Consider the following 19414-nt stretch of genomic DNA (forward strand, 5'->3'; position numbering starts at 1 on the left):
CCTACTCCCAGAAAAACTTATACAATAATTATTTAAACGCGTGTCTGATCGTAAATCGAACGCAGAATCCATTAGATTTTATTATCAGAGTCGTAATGATTCAGAAAAAAATACATCGGCATTAAAATACTTGATTTAATTAAACATCAATAACAAAATGTCATTATTATGAACTGTAACGCCATATATTATTATTACGTAAATCCATAATCATTAATTTGTTTTAAATTCATACCTCATAATGATATCGATAATACATAAATTCATTAATTTTTTGGAATGATTGCACCGATTAAACATGCAAATAACAGTAATGAACAAATCAAATATGCAAATGATAAACATGACAATAATGAATATTATGTAATTGTCGTAATTGAAGCTCTGTGAAATATAATAAGGTGTGTGGTCCAAACACAGGAGGTAGCGTATTGCAATCCCATCATAATTATGCTTGTACTAGTTTACCTAATTATGTGTGTATACCAAAATATTAACATTTATAATATACATTAAATGCTACATTAATTTAATTTAAGCTAGTAAATAAAATTAATTACGTACAAAGTCATAAAAATACGTTTTTATTATTGTTTTATGTAAAAACGAAACTTTAGAAAACCAAAGACTTTAGAGGATAAAATATTTCAATGTACCTGAGTTTTATTTTTTTACCCAGGAACCCTTAGACAGTCAACGACAATCTACATAAGATTTCCAAGGGGTGGAATGCTGTTTTTCTAAAAAAACTTTCTACAGCGCTCTTAAAAAGCACGTAGCCGCGCACTTCAGTTAGTGTAACAGGTTAAGAGGTGCTTACGTCACAAAGTGCCATTTATGCCCTCAAGGACAACAATGCACAATTTTCTACGACATTGTTCTTAAACTTTCCTTAAAACATACTACACTGTGTTTACGTGTGTCGCCATTCAGAGTCCATTGCACTCAAAATCTTAACAGAAACATCTTATACTATGTATTTCACCAAAACCAATTGTCAAACCCCTTAACGCATAGCTAAGAGGTGTTAAATCCTTGTTAATAATTCATCAGTCTGAAAGGTACAAATTTATGTTAAAAGACACTAAGTGAGAGCCCACATTGCAAATAAGATAAAACATTTAATCTATGATTCGAAATGAAGCTTACCTCGCTTTTCTGAAATTTGTATTATTTATTTTATTAGACTATATTCTAGTTTATAGGAACGTTTACGATTAAGGTAACACTGACGATATACTTTACTTTGTCAAAACATTGCAGGTGAAAGTACCTACAAATTTACGAAATGTTAAGGAATATGTACATTTATTTTTACTGAAACGGCAAAAACAAGAGCGTGTAATCTCTTTGCATTTTTTAATTGGATACAGCTAAGTAAGCATTTTGTTGTGACAAAACGTGACAAAGTTAACCTATTAGCTTACCTTAAGAGCCTATTTCAAGAATACGTCTTTACTTTATTCTTTGGCGAAAATTATCTTACAAGCGCTTGTAAGAGTGTTTATTTATTTTACGCATAAAGTCCACACAGAACAGTCAGTAAGCTTAAGGTGGTAGAACCCTTTGTGGTTCGACTCCGGCGGCACCACCGCCACACCTATTTCAACCTAATAACAGCAGTGTTAAGCGCTGCTGTGTTCCGGTTTGAAGGGTGTGGTAAGGGAGACAGACTTTTCCGAGGCGTTCCAGCTTAGTCCTCAGGGGTAGCGGCGCATCTGTGACCGACCTCAGGTAGGAATATCTAATCCTATCTGGGGTTGATTACAGATGTCCATGGGCGGCAGTAGCCACTTACCATCAGGTGGACTGCATGCTCGTCTGCTACTCTTATATTATAAAAAAAAAAAAAAAAAAAAGTAAGTCAGACAAAGTATCTTTTGTTTGTACTACACAATGGTGATCATACCAGCTTCAAAACCTAGCGGGCTTTAAGCCAAAGCTCAAAACAGAAAGACATAACACGTAGCCATGAATAGACACCACGCATTGGTTTATAAAATCGCTTCTGCTTATGATTTAGGCAACAACAGATTCCAGCACGCACAGTGGCAATTTGTCCGGTTTTTTGTGCGTGCTGCCCAAGTAATTGTTAGTATTAATTCAACGCTATGTTACTATGTGAAGCACGCGATCCTTCGGTGGTATTACAAAGAATTTATTGTATTACCTATTGATTTAATTTGCTTACAGAATCGAATGCTAGGGTGTGCCTCAAAGGAACGAACAGTGAAGGAAACCAGAGCTTTAAAGTAACGCTTTACTTTGCTAAACGTTTGATTGAAACCCTATCTGTTTTATTTCTGGGAACTGGTTTATCTCCATAATTGAGGTGAGCCTGTAACTCTAATTTTATTTTAAATTTAAAATGAAACTTTGGCTTTTAATATGCTAAGTTCTGGCTTACTGGTAAGCTAAGGAACAGAAGAAGTCACGATAATGATTTGGCTAAAGTTTATTAACTTAGATTTATTTTTATCTTGAGATGACCCTTTATTCTATCTTAGATATATCTTAGATATCTTCTCAATCTTAAATATAGGATCACCAAATATATATTTTAATTTGAAAATGCGTTAAAAGCTCACACTTACTAATTTGATAAACCTCATTTTTTTCTTAGTAAGCAATAAGTTAAAATTAGTTTTCGGGTTACTTAAATATGATTGCATATCGCATCAGCCTACACTTTGTCAACGTCTAAGGATTTAGCAAAATACTTTGTCTACGTGTAATAAGCAGTAAAAATATAAATAATTAGTAACATTGTTACTTGACACTTACATTAAAGCCGCGGTAATAAGGCAATCTGTTTAAAATCCAACCACCAGCTCACCTTGGAAGGCAGACGTCGTTTGTCAAAGTCGCGACTCAAAACGTGCTCAATAATTTTCAGGTTACGCTATTTAATGATAAAGTTCGACATGTTTTGTACTTTTACAATTATAGTATAACTTATTAAGTAGGTAGTATTGTTTATTCGTCATCATCATCATCAACCCAATACTGTCTCACTGCTTAGCACGGGTCTCCTCTCGGAATGACAAGGATTAGGTCATAGTCCACCGCGCTGTCCAAGTGCGTATTGGTACACTTCATATACATTTGAAAACTTTTTTTACCTCAGGTATGCAGGTTTCCTCGCGATGTTTTCCTTCACCGTTTAAACAACTGATAATTAATTTCTAACATGCACATAACTTTGAAAAGTCAGGGGTTTGAACCTCGGACCCCTCGATCATGAGGACGAGTTTCTTAACCACTAGGCTATCACTGCTTTGTTTGTTATTAGATATATTTATCTCACAATCTGGAGGTCCGAAGAAAGAATCCCAGATACCTCCGATTTTTTAAAGCTAGGAACGTATTATTATTTATTTATCACTTAGTTTAATGGTGAAAAAAAAAATGAGGACACCAACACGCGGTATGCGCCTTAGAGTTCCTATAAAAATAAAAAAAACATTCTCGAAGGTCTGTGAAGTCTATCTATTTGATCTTGGACAACGGGGTGGTCTTAGTCCTAAACCCCACTTGGGAGGAAACTCGTGCCCAGCAGTGGGAGAGTAATGGCGTGACGACAACACTTGTTCGAGTTGGAATCACAGACGAAAATCTGATTTATCGAAGTAAATGTCGTGTTAAAGATGGTTATCATTTTGACTTTAACAATAAAAACAACCATTACATAAATCTGGGGTACGTATATGTAATTTTATTGTTAGATTACGTATGTTGTAGTGTGTACAGGTTATACCTACAGCGAGATTTATTGCCTGTCAAACGGTTTGAATTTGATTTTATTAGAATAAAATAAGTTTGATTTTGTTAGAAGGTGGTGTAACTATTTTTGTGGTAAGACTCCGGAGTTACCACCACCTTGTCTATTTTTTCCCAATAACAGCGGCAAAACTGCGCTGTTGTATTCCGGTTTGACCAGCATGGTAAGAGAGACATACTCAGCGTCCTTGGGCTTCAGTGGCCACTTGCCGTCAGACGTACTGTTTGCATGTTTAGTTCTTTCAAGTTAATTACTTATTTATTGTGTCCCTATTAATATTAACCCCAGATAAGATGAGGTCAGCCGTAGATGGCACTATGAGACCCTGAGGACTAAATTAGAACGCCTCGGATATGTTACCATACCCTGCCAGCTTTGCTAACATTACTGTTACAAGACGATAATAGGTATAGCGTTGGTGCCTACAACGTCGAGCTACAACTGTTATATTATTGTGTGTTACTTAAATTAGGTCATTTTATGTAACAATAGACCAAAAAGTGAAACAATTTCTTTAAATCAAATCATCCGTTACACCTAATACGAGGCATGGAAATTGAATAAAAAATCGAATTTACGTTCCAAAAGTCACACATTTTTACCAACCTAATTTATAAGACGGGTAAAATTGGTTATTTTGTCACACTAAGGTAACAAGGCAATCAATTTGAAATCTCGCCCGCCTGCGCCAGACGTCGTTTGTCAAAGTCGCGTCTCAAAACGTTAGTGCTCAATTATTTTGAGGTAAATCGGAGCACGCGTACAAAATGTCCCAGGTACAGCTTGATTTATTAGCGGTGATTTCGTATGAGAAATTAGTTTTTAGGGATCCTTAACAAAAGGGTAAAAACGGGAACTTAGTAAGCCTCCTCTGTCTGTTCACTTGTGCTACTGTCCGTTCTCTCTTTTGACCCGTTACAACTACACTTGATTTTTTATAGAGTATGTAAAATGTTTGACACTATCACAGCAAATACTAAAATAAAGCTTTAAACCGCTATTTTTCGCTTTATCTATTGAATCGTTATAGGTAGGCAGTAAACATTTTTACAACGCATTTACTTCTATGATAAGAAATACTCAAAATACTAGTAAAACAAATATCACAAAAAAAAGAAAAAAATGGTGGCACGGAACCGGAATGAGAAATTAGTTTTTAGGGCTCCGTAAATAAAGAGTAAAAACGGCAGCTTACTAAGCGAGTGCTGTCTGTCTATCCATCCGTGTGTCAAAGGGCTCTCTCTCCCTTAAACTGAAATAGATAGACACTTGAAATTTGAAAAATGTAGCCGCTATACCTACAAAGACTAAAAATATGAAAAGCTTTAAAAAAAAGGAATAAAAGAAACCGGTGTTTTTCGACGTTTTTCGATTTATCTATTAAATCTAAAAGATAAGCAGTTAATTTTTTTACATAATGCATTTACTTCTATCATAACCAATACAAAAAATACTATTATAACAAATACTAAAAATAAATGAATAATTTGATGGTACAGAACCCATATATGACTCCGACTCGACCTTAGCCAATTATTTCCTACAATGCGCTAGACTTGGGGATAAGATCTGTTCTGCTATTCGCTATGACCTTAATTATATTGGTTTGTATGGAAATGGTGTGTCGTGTTCTCTATTTGGAATAAGAGGTCACTCTGTTACATATAGGTAACTATTATGAATTAAATATTTAGTGTCTATTTAAACTGTAGATTTTTGGAATTCTAGTCTTATTGCACTTCCAGAGGTCTTTAACCTTCGTAGTTTTATGGCAAATTTGATATACACACATTTCTCACATACCACATAATTCTGTTAAATTTTTAAGTTAATTAGTGTTGTGGTATGAATGGTTTTTTTACATGAGGTATTTGAATTCTTAGGGACATCAAGATATCTTCACCTAACTTTAAATAAAACTCCAACCCTGTTTTAATTCTTAACTAATAATTAAAAGTGGTAGTGGTTCACTTACAATTAAGTAAGTAGAAAGCTCTTATGCTACATCAATTTAATGAACTTAAAAATCCCGTTAAACTTAAAGACGTGTACATTAAAATTATAACTTATTTTTACTCTTTTATATTACAGGTCTGAAGTAAGGAATTTTATTGTTCACGTAATAAGTGCTAACAAGCAATCAATTGTGCGAGATTTAGGTAAATCTCGGATCACTCAAATCTGATACATATTCAACACGAGCGTCTATCAAAGATCACACGAAGTAGGAACGATATCCTATTATCCCCGTATAGGGTTGTTATCCCGGTTCAGAGGCGAGTAGAAATATTGGGGGTGGTTGTAAACCAATTCCAGGGGATTATCGGGACGACAAATATCCGGGGATAAAGAAAGGGGATGCTAGATTCGTTGAAGATGTATCTTGATTATTCTGGGGAGAGACAATTTGTTTTTGGTGTGTGTGTGGTATCGTGGTTTATGTTTTGCGTACTTTATGATAGCTTTTCGTTAATCTCGTTAGTTTATTGAGTTTCTTGAATTAAATAAGTTAAGGAACATTTGTTTTACGAAATCAAATAGCAAAGGAATTGGTCAGCTGATGGTAAGTGACCAAAGATTGGACATTTTTAATTAACTATAAATAAATATGATTGAGTTCTACCTGGTTAGTCTAAATATATATAACTCAAAGGTGACTGACTGACATAGTGATCTATCAACGCACAGCCCAAACCACTGGACGGATCGGGCTGAAATTTGGCATGCAGGTAGATGCTATGACGTAGGCATCCGCTAAGAAAGGATTTAGATCAATTCTACCCCCGAGGGGTAGAATAGGGGATGAAAGTATTACTTAGTAACGCGAGCGAATCCGCGAGCAAAAGCTCGTACCTAATAAGCTTATTAAATTGAAATGTTACTTAACGAGGATTTACTAAAATAGAATAATAAAAGCTATTTTCTCGTTACCACGCCCAGCGATATTCGTGTAAAGTACTTTAAAATTGCACTCCACGTTTTAATAATATTTGTGTTTGCTCCTGGATAATAAATGACACTAATTAAATACCGAAAGTGTTAACAGAATCAACCCATTACGGGATTTCAAGCCTTAATTCCATTACATTTGGACGTATAATCACATAATCGATTCAGTCCACTGGCGAATGGATTCAATTCATTTAAAAACCAAACAGATCAGCCCAATCAACGCTGCAGCGAAACAAAAGTCCTGTCCGGTTCCGCAGCGAGGGAAACAAAACAAAATGTAACAGGATTAAATTGGTTTAAACCGGTGCAAACAGACGCAATCCAGCCCGCGCTGGTAAGCGATCGCGGTTCAAGCACAGACTTGTTTAAGCACCTCCATACGTTACTTTGGTGAGTTGTCGATGTCAAATTAAAAAGGATTGTGCTTTCAAAATAAATTTAAAATAAAATAAATTTTAGTATAAACATATACATCATCATCAACCCATTACTGTCCCACTGCTGGGCACGGGTCTCCTCTCAGAATGAGAAGGATTAGGCCATAGTCCACCGCGTTGGCCAAGTGCGTATTGGTAGACTTCACATACCCTTAAGATTTTTTTAACATATACAATGCGTGCTAAATAAACAATATTTATACTTCTTAAATAAGTCATAAAAAAGGTAATTATGGAATCAATCAAGAATCAAATAAATAGGCAAGGGATGCTATTGGGAATTATATTCAAAACCTCTGAGTTTGTTATACATAAAGTATGAATGTTGAGCTTATCATAAAGTTGTTTGTAACACAGAACGTTATAACGAAATGACTCGGAAAACATTATTTGTTTTCTGATAGCAACCTAAGTAGTAAAGTAAGAAATAATAAACATGTTTACCCCAGTCATTAAAATACATTAAAAAGAAAACTGTAAATACATTAAGTAACTTAACTTTATAACTGAAACCACAGCAATACATTTCAATACAAAGTATCTTCAAAACGGAACGACTGTAAAGTTTTCAAAAAGAATAAAACAGGTAAGATACGGAGACCATACAGCGACAAAAGGTGAAGGTAAGGTACTCCGAAGCATTCCAATAAAGCCAGAAACTAAAGTTAAGCACTCGTATTTTCAAGACTTCCTTTTGTGCTTAGAAGTAGCGTCCTATTCCACGTCTCTAAGATGAAGGCCAATTTAATATTATTGTCCATAGGTACCTTAAATATATTTTTATGTTGGTCTTGTTAATATTTTTATTATAAGTTTTGGTTTAAGTAGTATGTACTTGTTTGGTTCAAGGATTCGAGTAGGTACGGTAGATGTATGAATTTGGACTTGTATTTTAAATCTAAGTCTTTATGTGTTTCGGATGTGATTCCCTATCTATCCGAAGATATTTTTATGAAGAAGATGTAGCAAATGTCCCTGCAGATCTCCTTATGGCAAGTAGTCACTGCTGTCCACGACCATCTATACCGATACAGAACGAACTTGAAGACGATCACTATGCGTTGCTACTCCTAAGGTCTAAGACAGTCATGTAGTGCAAAGTACAGACCGTGAAATGTATTCCAAATTCAAATATTAGAAATACCTTGCACCCGCCAATCATACACCACAATGAGCAGCATTTAACAAATCAAAGTACAAGCGATTAATCAGTTCTTTTTACATGCTACAGTCACTCAAGTCGCACTCGACAACCGGGTTTAATGAGCACGCATCGAGGCGTGCCGGCCGCGTCTGAGCCGCCCACTGCATGACAAGCACTCAGGGCTGCCAGATAGATCTCATTATACTGAACAAATGGGTTCAGTATTATTCTTTTTTTCACGGTTTTTAACTATAATTAGTATTTGTTTACTTCTGCTTATTAGTAAAAACCTGATTTTATAAGATATTACAAATAAAATAATTAAAGCACTTAATGCACTACTTTTCATTGATGTCTGCCGCCTCCCAACCTCCTTGAACGTGCCAATCAAATACCACAATGAGCAGCCATTAACAAATCAAGCTACCAGCGATTAATCAGTTCTGTTTACATGCTACAGTCACTCAAGTCACACTCCACAACCGGGTTTAATGAGCACGCATCGAGGCGTGCGTCTGAGCCGCCCACTGCATGACAAGCACTCAGGGCTGCCACACGGATCTTCTTATAGTAAGTAAGTGCATATATCGGTTCGGTATTAATTATTTTACACTTATAAAGTCAAAGCTGCAGCTGCTGTGTACTGAATTGAAAGGTGATTACATACCTTTCCAAGACGTTCTAACTTTGTTCTCGAGGGTAGCAACGCATCTTTTTTCGACCTCAGGTAGGACTTTTATCTTAACTGAGGTTGATTACAGTTACCATCAAGTAGATTGCAAGCTACTGCTACTTCTATACATACAATTAAAAATAACTAAAGCGTAAAGTTATTAGCCGTAACGTGTAAAGAATTAAGTTATTATAACGTTTTTCTCAATAGTATTGTGTCTGCTATCATCTTCTTTTTAATACAATGACATGTATGAAACATTTTAAGAGGTGGTAAGTGTAGTAATTATTTCCTAACTACAAAGCGTGAACCCTAAAAAACCGCACGGGATGTAATTACCCAGGTTAATTTAATTCCGCGCCACAAACACGCAAGCCAATTTTTACGCGCCCAAGACACTTTAGACCCAATGGAGTGGTTTAATTTGATGTTATATTGCGGTACTTATGTGATTAATAAGAATGACGTATTATGGCTTTTTGTATGGGTATAAAAAGTACCAAGCAGATATTTTTAGGGTTCCGTACCCAAAGGGTAAAAACGGAACCCTATTACTAAGACTTCGCTGTCTGTCCGTCTGTCACAGGGCTATATCTCCGGAACCGTAATAGATAGACACATGAAATTTTTACAGAGGATGCATATCGGTGGCCGCTATAACAACAAATACTACTCGTAAAACTAAAATAAAGTTGAATATTAAAGGGGATCTCCTTACAACAAACCGGTATTTTTCGACATTTTTCGATCTAACTGTTAAACCGTACTAGGGAAACGTTTGAATTTTTTACAATCTGTTTATTTTAACATAGTTATTTTCATTTTATTATATGTTATTTACGTATCACACATCGTCACCCCAACGCCATCTATTTTTGTATCATATAAGCAAGTATTGTTGAAAATTTACGTATCACTCATCATCACCCCAACGCCATCTATTGTTGTGAATAATGAAAAAAATGAATTAAAAATAAATAAACGTCTCTTTACTACGCTATTGTGACTATTTGTCGGCTTATAACGTTGTGTTATATGAAGCTGTGTTTTGGATTGAAGTGACGATACAGATACGAGGCGTCGTATCAGATCTTAATGTATCTATAGCTAATACAAAATAAGTAATAGCAAACTGGTTAGAAACTCGTCCTCTCTTTCAGAAGATTCGTCGTTCTAGTCGCTGAGTTTTGGTACCACTGAAAGTTATGTGAAATGATCATCACTTTAAGCATAGAGGGTAAAGGAAACATTGTGAGGAAACCTATACCCTTGAGAATTCTAAAAAACCGCGTTAGACAATGTCCTGGGCGGTTACTGCCATCTCTTAAAACAATATTATTTTAATCATACCTACGTTGAAAATAATGTTTTAAAGAGGTCTTGGTAAGAAACAAAATAATGTTAATGCAATATTGAAATAAAACTTTCCTGAACTATGATGGTTTTTAAAAGAGGGTGGTTGACCCCTGAACCTCTCTCACTCTGAGAAGTGACTCATGCCCAGCAGTGGGTCAGTAATGGGTTGATAAACGCGTCGGCTGACACTATGATTAAAATCTTATTTGTTGTGAACACAGGTTTTCTACCCAGGGTGAAAACAGCATTACTATTTGCCTCTCATTGTTTATAATACGTGAGCGACAAACAGACAAAATGTTAAATTTGCCGCCACATTAAAAATCTTTATAAAATAAAGTTATATCAACAATATTCCTCTGTAATCAAACAAATTAACAGTGGTACTTAAACACAGCAATATGAAGCAACCACGGTAGTAACTTCTGTAAGCAAATATCTCAAATCTTGGCTGCTCATTAAAAGTTGTCGCTCAGTGTTGGCTCTTAATAACTCTTGTACGGAAACAATATGTAAGACGGTAAGCGATAAACTATAAACGATTATGTACCAGGAAAAATAAACTAATAATATCTATTTACAACTTTACTACAGAGTAAAAAAATACATGCTTTAATTTCTAGTGTATGAGATAGAAGTAAGTTACTTTTTCAGTGCCGTAAAAAAAATATTGTAATCGACTTCAAATAGTGTTAAAATATAGTCAATGAGGGCTAAGCTGGAATGCTTCTTAATAGTAGGTAACTGTGTCTTAGTACACTCTTTATAATAAAGAAACCAACCGTAATTCCTTTACATTGCTCTCAAGTAAAAATAAGCGTGGCAAAATTATAACCACACTCGAACCACTACAACTCAATTGTTATGTTCAACACACAGAGCCCTTAAAAATATGTTTAAAATTTTAAATGTATTTCTCTTCTATAACTATTTTTACATGCTATTTAAATGAATTAAATAAACTAAATTAAAAACCAAGAGTGAATTAAATAAACTAAATGTTCAAACTAACCTTTTCGAGTCCATTTCAGATTTGAGATTTTAATTTACACAGGTTTGCAAGACAGCTAAGGGTAGTTAACTTTAACCTCACGAGTAACAATGCATGACCGCTAGGTAGTTCGTCTGACCCTCGTGGGTAACAATGCCCATTTATAAGAAACATTTAAAAATAAAACCGCGGTAGTCCGGTCAAGTTGAGTTCGGCGCCTACTGTAACCTGTCAAGATAAATATTCTTATGTATGAGTTATAACTGGTTACGTGGATACATGATATAATGTTAAATTCAATGCACATTACGTAAATTAAAATATTGTCAAATTAAACTGTTGATGACAGCGTATCTTAGTAAAATATACTATAAACGTTTTTAATATCGATCTCTGATAGACAAATTTAGATGGTTTAATTATAAATAATGGGCGTATATAAAAAGTTCCGTCCAATTTTTCTACCATCTTTAAAAATCCCTCCCAAATGCTATCAAATTTAAATTCCATTTTTTATGATTTGAAGCAATATTAATTTTCTTTTGAATTGCGATACTGCAACAAGTCCCTTAGCTTACCACCTGACTAACACATTTGTAGCTCCCTTACTGTAGCAGTTACTTGATAGTTCCACATTGTTTCTAGTTATGGGGCGGATATAACAGAACATTGTACACTAATTATATTATCTCTTCGGAAACAATTCATGGAGAGTCATTAAGTGTGGTTTGAACCTTACGTAACAGTAAATATATACGAGTATCGTCGTATATATTTACTGTATATCGTTCGGGGAAATGATTGAAGTACCGGTTGGTTCCCTAAAAGTTCTAGAAAGTGAAACAACTTTGGCCACAGTCAAAGATTGAAATTGTGACTGCAATAGCTATATAGATTGTGCAGCCGGTTATATAAATTGGTAATAATTTTCCACGTTATTTCCTTTTCCGAGTGAATTAAATTACTTTTAGTTTTTTAGTGCTTATAAACTGCTTTCAACAAATTGCCTCCAAAATTAAAATCTGTTTATTTACACTATGTATACGTCCACAATTAAGTTACCTAACTTTGTATAAATACTACTAAAGTACTTTCGTTAAATATACTGTGACAAACACAAGAGTAATTCCATAATGGATCGGATTTTCCGAACCTCTAATACTAGCCAGATTAATGTCTGGAAAACTAAATAAAACACCACTTCAGCGGCGGTAATCTTTTTGTGATTCCTCGAATAAATTTATCTCGAAACAAACAACGTTTTTATTCAAGCTTTTTGTTTCCACTTTACCCTCATTTACTTTCTAAATCCCTGTAAAAAACCTCTTGAAAGCAGATCATTTTTCAGGCCACTTCAGCAAAATTCAATTTTAGCGAAATTAAGCTCGCCTGAACCTTTAATATCCAAAACAATTTTGACCTAAAACACGGCCGGCTAAGTAACTTAGGTAATTTACAAAGAAACAAAACCGAATGGCCCGGTAAAAGGTAATGGCTATATAGTTAACGGGAGATGTAAAATACGAACGAATCACAATTAACGGCTGGTTTACACTTTTTTAGTCGAGCTGTGAGTTAACTTGCCATTGGGTTTTTAGAAAATTAGTAGAGATGTTGAAACTTCCTGTAATAGCGGTACATCGGCACTATCATATTTCTGACATATTGTGTATTTCAATTTTGAAAAGTGGTAATTATGAAAAATGAAGCCCCATTTCTAGATCCCGATCCCGATCATATTATAGATTCCGATAGATTAATATGTTTGGAACAATATGACCAACAGCGGTAAGACCATTGAACAAGTGACAAGAGGCACTTAAACTTAAACTTTATTAAAAATGTTTGTAATAATTTTAAAGTTATTCTCCACTAAAACAACTTGGTAGAGTGTCGAGTGATGTTAGGGAGAAAACTATGCCCATCAGTAGAACATAGAGAAGAATGCAATCAACCCATTCAGTTTAAACATATAATCAAAACTTTAACACATCAATCCCCGTAAACTATGTTCATCGCATAAAAAGAGCAATTGAACAAACGGAACATAATAAGCTACCCGAGCAATGTAAATCGGGCTTAAAACGTAGTAGCCCTATAAAAGTATTCCAATTGCCGGAGATAATGAAAAAAGTTGTTCAAATGATCATTCCGTTGCCGGCGAGTTGGGTGCAAAATTCGAAACTATGCGGCAGTCCACCGGATTCGTAGTTTTTCACAACAAAATGATTTCAAAAAAAGCATGAAAAGACACTCTTTATGTATTAGTAGTAGAAATCAAACGATCATAGAGGCTAACTAAATAATAATAATAATTATATCATTTATTCAAGACAATTGTAGCACACAGTACAGTTTTTAAAACTAAATATACAAAGATAAAAATATAAATTGAAGAAAAAACAAACAACACAAAAAACATGAAAACAAAAAAAAAGTAAATAAATGACACTAAGTTTTTAATAGTGACTTCACAAAGCAGTTCCACAGGCTAATTATAATTGGAGTATAATAGGAGTGTGGTTTGAGTCCGGCGGCACATCTAATTCTGCTTAATAATAACAGTGTTAAGTGCTGTTGCGTTCTGATTTAAAGATTGTGGTAAGGGAGGCATACTTTTCTGAGGCATTTTTAAGCTTAGTCCGTAATGGTAGCGTCGCACCTGAGGCTGATCTCAGGTAGAAATCTAATCTTATCTGAGGGATATCAATGCACAGATACTTTATACCACATGTATACCTTTACATAGGTACTCTTTACTCTAATTAATTCCCTTATCATGTTTATATAATTAAAACCATTTTATCCTCCCATTTCTTCGTAAAAGACCCGTAACGAAGACGTAGAAACCAATTCTACTTAAAGCAGTAGCATTTCTGATTCCGCAAAACTTGAGAAAGATAATTACTTCCTGATGTAAAAACCGGAGTCTTTTATACTGGACGGAAAGTTTTTAACTCCTTAGCAAACTGTGAAACTGGCTTCCTCTGACTTGTTATTTCTGTGCCTACTTATATTAAAGGGTTCGTTTTGCCAACTGCACGGTAACATTGATTTATTACATTTATTGAAGAATTCAAGTTTTTATTTCAAATTAATATTCAAGTTTTTTTTTTTCAATTTCCGAACGGTCAAATTGATTCAGGAATTTTATTTGCGTTATATTCCTAGGTACATATCTGAATTTGACTCGGACCTCGGGCCCCTCGATTTAGAGGCCAAATGTCGACCACTGGACTATCACTGCTCAATTTTTAATTAAATTTAATATAATTACAATGTAATACTCCTCTGTACCTCAAGGCACGTTCAATGTTATTACGAGCGTGTTTGTATTAAAGTCACGGCCCGTACGCGCTAAGATCGCAATAGTAATGACGACATTACGATAACGGCGCAATTAGCGTGGCTGGATCGCTTCCTACATATTGTTAGCGTAATTAGGGAACAAAGATCTAATATTGGGGAGTTTTATTTGTTTCTAGAAACGATTGAGCAATCTGGTGAGGATATTCGGGAATATTAAGTTTTTAATGAAATAAACACTATTTGTGAATTAATTCCGGGATTTTTTTATAAAATATACATAATGTAGCATTATTTAAAGAATGTATGCTTTGCTGAATATTGACTGAATTTCATCTATTTTGCCTGTTTTATATTCCCCCTACTATATGCTCGCTTTTAATTAATACTATAGTGACAAGATTAATTTACTAAAACTTATAATGGTTCAAATTTTGTCAAAACCACACGTGGGCAAATAGACTGTCGTTAATTGTGAAACGTTTGCACTCCGTCCGTCAGGGCAATGACGCACGCGGAACAAATGGCTCAAACCTAACTAAATTGAAACCACTAAATATAAAGTGGAATATGGGATGGAATGGAACTTTCTATATAATTTCATTTTGCCTACCAATAATTTTATCTACGTTAAATTTATCTCAAAATAACTGTTAATTTTTAAAAATCCTCATTTAGACGATTATAATAAAACGTGTAGAAATTATAAATGATTAGTCAAAACTTGAAAAGTACTGATGCATTGTTCACCGGGCTTTTGCCGATAAGATGGAATTTTACAGAGATGTAGCTTACTTTTACGCTGAAAATACTCGGGGGTTTCAATTAAAAATTGGAAATACGTCCATCTTGAATTTTTGAATTTTTCAAATATATCATATTTAATACTAAACATAAACACCATTCTGATTTTGTCCATATCTTCAATCTAGAAAAAAATTATTAGTCTTATGTCAATTAAAAATATTTTGCTGGCCTCCAGAGCTATGGATCGACTAATTCTTTTCTTTAATATTTAGTTAATCCTCTTTTATTTTTTTGTTTTGGCGAATGATTGTTGACTTAAAAATAAAAAAAAAACAAACACTCGTTAATTTGTCTTTGTACCTTACATTTCTAATTCGTACCTTTCTTTTAATTTGTGGTACAAGAAAAAATTACTCGTCTATTTTGCAACTCTCCCATCTCGCAAAAAGTCACCCACGCGTTGCTCTGGATGGGCCCGCACTAATTGTCATACGTTTGCACTCCATCCGGGCTGTCAGGACAATGACGCGCATGAAACAAATTGTCACAAAAGCTGGCACTGTCCAGTTTTGGCTGCGGAATTGGTCAACGGATCGAGCTGGGAATAATTCTGACCGACGTGACGTAGGTCTTTTGAGTAACGGTTCTTTTAGTAAGCTTGAATATCTTTGTTATACATAGTTGGGGTGAAAACGGAGTTTTAGTGCAAATATTGTAGATGTAAGAAGGTAAGCCTAAAAAGTGTAAAATCGTCGGACCACTCGCAGATGGACCTACAGTACCTTTACTATTACTGAACCTTTACTTATTATTGGATTTTCAAACGCTAGCTAATAGCTGAATATACACATAAGTTGCGATAATAAAGGATACGTTTAGTCATGAAAGAAGAGTAAAATCCGAAGATTAAATACGATATCTTTCGAAAGCGGGACGAATCTGCAACAAAAAGCCACGCAGCCCCTGCTAATCTAGCCAAATCAGGTAAATTGATCAGGTATACATTATTAGTACTGTAGATCGAAAATATAAATCTGTTTTTGACACTCTTTAAACCTGTAAGCCAGAAGTGTGAATGGCGAACCACGAAGGTTACCTAGAAATTCGAGACACAAGTTCGTACAAACATTCTGATTGTATAGGATTCTAACCACTTCGCACAATGCTAGGCAAACTGAGATATATTGCCGTACCACATCACAAGCGCAGAGGTTATCATTAATGCGGCTCTTATCGGCCTTTGTGTTACTCCGCCTAAGTAGTTCACGCACGCGAGCTGCTTACGCGTTTTAGGCTGCTTACACAAATAGGGTAATATAATGTATTGCTTACATTTTTGTATAGATGTATATTCTTTGTCAGAATTTAATAAGCATTTATCAGTTATACTGTTAAACATCGTAGGAAACTAAGGGATTGAGTCATTGAGATGGGCAGCAGCGTCACTTCGTGAAGGTGATTAAAATTCAAAAATTATATAATTTTATAATTTAATCAAACTATAATTAATTTAAATTAAAAATATCACATCTTAACCTGTATTCTCAATGTCGATGCTATTTAATTTGTAATTATTATTTTTTTACATTTTTTTCCTAATAGCATTTTATAATATATCTATAAAATATTGTTTAGTATGTTGCTCAAGCTGTTCGCACCTGTAATTGAGGTGGCACTTAAAAAATCCCTCAATGTTTTATCAAAATAATTTGTATGCATCAGTGTTCACCTTGTTGGTGCGACTTTTTAATAAATAAATAAATAAAAACGCGATAACTATGGCATACTTGCTTGTCCTATGCAGACGAAGTCAAGCCAAGCAAATCAAAAGCAAAACATGAGGCCTACCTCGGTAAGTAAAGGTTGGTATGAAAATTATGAACGGAAAACGAATTATAACGGAAAATTACGGTAAAAATCACATATCTTAGAAAATGTTCTCACAGAACTACTGTTAAAGTTTTCTCACCATGTTTTTCTTCAACGCTAATATAGTCTCGTCTAAGCAGAGCCTTACGTGTACAACCGGAGGTGGCAGGTCGCCGTCGGTTGCGGCCGCTAAGTAAACTTCCGCCGGGGCCTCCACTCGCCGGATGTGAATTCTCCCATTTGGCGGTAACGGAGAGCACTTCCGCCATTATTTCGTATATCGTTTTGTTTCGTGCGCCGTTTCGTCGGATCTCTGGTTCGGTTTGTATTTTTATTAGGTTAGGGGTTCTTTTTTAAATTTATTGCAATTATTCGAAGAAATGGAAATAATGTAACAGATGAGTTGATTATAATATAAAGAATAAAAGTTTTAAATTGGTTCTATATTTCAAGGCCAATGTTATCTTTAAAACCAGTATAAATTGAATCATTGGTGGACTAACCATTAATAGTTGAACCATCCTTAAAATTAAGTTTTTTTATAATATAGGAGTAGCAGACGAGCATGCAGTCCACCTGATGGCAAGTGGTTACTGCCGCCCGTGGACGTTTGTAATCAACCCCAGATAGGATTAGATATTCCTACCTGAGGTCGGCCACAGATGCGCCGGTACCCCTGAGGACAAAGCTGGAACACCTCGGAAAAGTCTATCTCCCTTACAACACCCTTCAAAACAGAACACAGCAGTGCCTAACCCTGATGTTATTAGGTAGAAATAGGTGTGGCGGTGGTGCCGCCGGAGTCGAATCACAAAGGGTTATACCACCTTTAGCTGTTGTTGTTGTTTCCGACTTCAGAAGTATCTATCACATTACATTTTATATTTAAAATAAAGGGTGGGAAATATAATTTCATTTTATTATCATGGTCCATAGAATATTTTCCAGTAACAATACTAGTTCAAGATTTATGAGTATACTATAACTTTAAAGTTTACACTTATAAATTTTTATAATTTCAAAAATTTGAAACAAAGGTTTAATTAATACCGATAATTGCACGCGCCTTTTAATTGCCAAATTTTTGAAAATCATCAGAATTTTAAGAAAACAGAAAATAATCACATAGTACTAAAAGAACATTACTAGTGTACCGTACCGGTGTACCGAATAGAATTTTTAAAAATCAAATACAATACTCACTGTTCAGCGCTGTTCAACCCGCGCCTGTCCAATAACTGTCGCGAGCTTTCCGCGCGATTCGGTCTAACAGACCCATTGCTGAAATGCTACAACTAAAATATTCCTGGGATTTTTCGACCATTTGTTTCATTCGTGTCGTTGTTTGGAGACGAGTATTGGTTAGTTTGACATTATGTTCGGAATATGACATGTATTGGTTTTTAAGCTCACATGGTTGCATAATACCTTTCTAGTTGACTTATTATATTACGGGTTTTTTCTGTTTATATAAACTGTACAAGTTTTTGTAGGTATAGCATACCGCTTTTTCAATTTAGGGCTTATGGTAGTTTTGTAACACCAAAATCCCTTTTCTGTCATGGAAGATCTCTTTGGATTTAAAAATATATCTACGAAATAGGCAGCGTTTGTAGAAAATGTAGACGTCTAGGGAAGAAATGTTCAGAGGTGGATTCCTTACACCTGTACCCTTACCATGAGTTTTTACGTTTTGATCAATATGACTGTTTTGGTACCCAGAATAACCCCCAAATGTTCAAACTGTCTAGCTTTTCTCAAAAAATATGGTCTCAAATATCCCAATCGAGGACAGGTTAGTCAACTGCTGATGAGCAGGCTTCTCAGAAGGTTCGCACGTATAAAAAGCCTCATTCCGTGCAATTTGCTCCGATCGACGCCTACGTGTACATTATACTCAATAAATATTCCATGAGATATAGGCTCGTGTAAATATTTAGCGCAAGAGCTGTGTGTTATGTGTATCTGTTTAATTTAGGAATTAAATTATAAGTTAAAATTCGATAAAATGTGTATAATAAGAAAGATATATCTATATCATCTGCGAATAAAGTGATTTTACACTTGATAGAATCAGTGTTATTGGTTTTGCAGACAGAGTAAGGCTAAGAGCTACAATAGATAAGAACTGCTCGTTGTATAGATAATAAATCGTAAA

Source organism: Epargyreus clarus, unplaced genomic scaffold (assembly GCF_041222505.1).
Source record: "Epargyreus clarus isolate Ecla_fem2 unplaced genomic scaffold, WU_Ecla_fem_2.2 ptg000006l, whole genome shotgun sequence".
NCBI lineage: Eukaryota > Metazoa > Arthropoda > Insecta > Lepidoptera > Hesperiidae > Epargyreus > Epargyreus clarus.